Source organism: Salmo salar, chromosome ssa28 (assembly GCF_905237065.1).
Source record: "Salmo salar chromosome ssa28, Ssal_v3.1, whole genome shotgun sequence".
Lineage (NCBI taxonomy): Eukaryota > Metazoa > Chordata > Actinopteri > Salmoniformes > Salmonidae > Salmo > Salmo salar.
In genome coordinates, this window is record NC_059469.1 from 32,625,001 (window position 1) to 32,628,115 (window position 3,115).

Genomic DNA, 3,115 nt, shown 5'->3' on the forward strand with positions numbered 1-3,115 from the left:
GTCAATTGTGCGCTGCCCTGTGGGACTCCAAAAAACGGCCGGATGTGATACAGCCTAGATATATTAATGACGAGAAAACTAACTGGAACAAGGTAGCGAGATAGCCAAGTTGCTAGTCAGCTAGCTTATATTAACCAGTAATACAAAATATGCCTAAACATTTAGAAATGTTAGCTGTCACCTTGAGGCTCGATAGGGGGTGAAAAAAAAGGCAATTTCGGTATTTGTTAGCTAACGTAAACTCACCCCATTCCGTACAACTGTGCGCAACCACGACATTCAAACGAGGCTGCAAAGAAAACTAATGGGACTGTAGCGGCTGTGTTGACTTCAAAATCTGTGGTGTGAACTACGTTTCGATTCAAGCGTTGTTCGACATGCTAATGGCTCTATAGTATTGGAGAAAAGTTGAAAAACCTGACCCTCCGTTACATCGTGACGTGTCATGCCGTAACGTACAGCACGCATAAAGCAACTATTTCTGTTTTTACAATCTCTCTCCACCAGGTGTAGCACTTCTCTCATCGTTTAAAAACAAGAAATGGACAGTGATGGGGGTAAGGGAGATACCTAGTCATTTTTTGCGTCATCACTGTAAGCGATCATGACTCTCAAAAGCCGCTGTTTACTTCTGAAGATCACTTTAGCACCGCACTAAAAACCCGATTCAAATTCGACACAAACCTTCAAATAGGTATGTAATGACACATTATATAAACTGTTTATAGTCTTTTATTTACATTTTACAGGCGATAAGGTGATAAGTTGGACAGATCGAGTGAAAAAAAGCCATTTCCCCACACGACATCTCTCCTTTTCACTACCATGCATTAGTTTCGCTTCCCCACCCGCCATTTTTAAAAAGACCCGACGGAGCTCATTGCCTTCTTGAATCATGCAGAAACGGGCAGCGTGGAGGTCTCGACATGGATTTTGTTGGAAAGGGGAGAAATTGTGCTTTACAATGGCATTGACATTATAGTTGATCTGGAAGTATTACGTTTTTTGGGCGCTAAAATAAGGTAAATTGTACGGACCAAGGCGATGTACAAAAGTGAGTGAGTTTACGTTAGTTAGCTGCTGGTCAAATTAGCTAGCTAATGTTCTTGATGCTAATTAATAAGATAAATATAACATCTCAAATTAGCTACTCACTTTAGTGTTAACTTCTTTGAGGAAATTTCTGAACGACTTCTCACGTCTTTGTTTCTCCAGTTGTCAGTTTGACCACACACCATTTAAACACTAATTTGTTGCACCCAAATTAAATAATAACAGTTGGAACTCCACATCAGAAAATACCTGATTCTTGTTGCTAGGCTACCAGTCACACTGATTTTAGCTTGCGGTTTGCAGTGACTTTATCCAGAGTGAATACAAAAATGATAGCTAATGTCTGAAAGAATTATATGGATTTAATATTTGTCAAATTATTGAACATGTCCCCAAAACTCGAATAAGCATCAGAAATTGTCCTTATTTAGCATATCAAAATGTATATCAAGATTCTGATATGGACTTCAGTCAAGAGCATACAGTATGCACTGTATGTGTTGAGAAAACATACTGTGTAGGCCTACTGTCAGTATTTGTCATCAAAATAAGATGTCCACATAGGTCTATCTCAGGATATCTATTGAGTCGATATACGGCCATACCATGTATGATATCCGGAGGGAATCGAAAACGTATTTGTGCATCCTAAAAAATATGGATTTCATATTTGTCCGAATTATTGAGCATGAAAAGAAAATAGGATGTTTTATATCGTAGGATTTTAAATTAGTCCATATCCAGCTGTAGGAAATGCCCACGTGTGATATTCGGAGTAATCCTAATATCATATATCTAAAAGACAAACAGTTGTCACAAAAACTCAAAATATGCATTGGAAATGCTCTGTATTCCTGATATGGACCCTTTTCACCCAGTGGGAGTATTTCAACAAGCACCGTTGCTGGAAAGATAGAGAGGACAGCTGTAGTGAAACATGAAACTGCACCAAATCAGACAGCCTCTAAAAATAAAGGTTTCATCCACTCCTAAATAGCTGTTTTTATTACGTAAAGGTTAAGCCGAGCCGGAATGCTTCCTTCCTGTAATTGTCTGAATCATTCTCCTGTTTCCACAACAGGGCAGATACACCACATTCAGCCAGGTTCAGTGCTATATATGATTTACTGCCAGCCAAGTGCACCGAGTTCAGGGATGTGGTGTTAGAATTAGTTCCCCCACTTGATTAATAATACAGACATACTTTATTTCAGAATATGTTATTGACAATTTACCTCAATCGTGAAAGGATAGAGGCAGGCAGTCATCCTGTGCACTGGTTAAATAATGATGCTCTCAAGAAGGACTCTCCACAGTTCCTATGGTCACATGCACAAAGGAGAGATTATTTTCAAGGATGTACTTGGCAAGCAACATTGCATGAAAACTACAGGTTCAAATTTGTCACAAGGGATTCAATCAACAGATATTTGAGAAAATGTTTATCTCCTTTGGGAGAACAGGAAGCCTTGGGACAATCAGACTCCTGAGATGAAGATGTAACAGCTGTGATCGTACTTCGTAACTCGTTTAACGTTTATTCCGTGACAGATAAAGGACAGGACATTATGTGTGCAGCTTGATGATGCTGATGGCTGTAGATTGTAGCATGATTCGCTTGCATGTCAATATCAGACTGAGCTGAAAATCATAACAATGACAAAAAATGTGACAACATAAAATATGTGTAAGTACCTGGGACAATAGATAAAGGACAGGACATCAGATGTCCTTTGTCTGCACTTATGGACTGCCCTCTTCAATTCAGTGTCTTCGGGAAGTATTCAGACCCCTTGACTTTTTCCACATTTTGTTCCATTACATCCTTATTCTAAAATGGTTTAAAATGTTTTGTTTCCCCCCCCAATACCCCATAATGACATCACAATACCCCATAATGACAAAGCAAAAACAGGTTTTTAGATTTTTTTTTTGCAAATGTATTACAAATAAAAATCTGAAATACTACATTTACATAAGTATTCAGACCCTTTACTCAGTACTTTGACGCAACACCTTTGGCAGTGATTACAGCCTTTGAGTCTTCTTGGGTATGACGTTA

The 3,115-nt window shown here is 38.7% G+C and overlaps 1 long non-coding RNA gene across 2 annotated transcripts in view; it reads right to left on the reverse strand.

Moving 5' to 3' along the window:
* The window catches only part of LOC106589874 (uncharacterized), a 5,486-nt gene extending 2,622 nt beyond the window's left edge, over positions 1 to 2,864 (reverse strand). For both annotated transcript variants that reach the window (XR_006762579.1, XR_006762578.1), the window contains exons 1-2: positions 2,749 to 2,864; positions 2,289 to 2,372 (exon numbers count right to left, since the gene is read on the reverse strand). This is a non-coding gene — a long non-coding RNA (uncharacterized lncRNA). The remainder of the gene's footprint in view (positions 1 to 2,288; positions 2,373 to 2,748) is intronic.
* Positions 2,865 to 3,115: the final 251 nt, after the last annotated feature.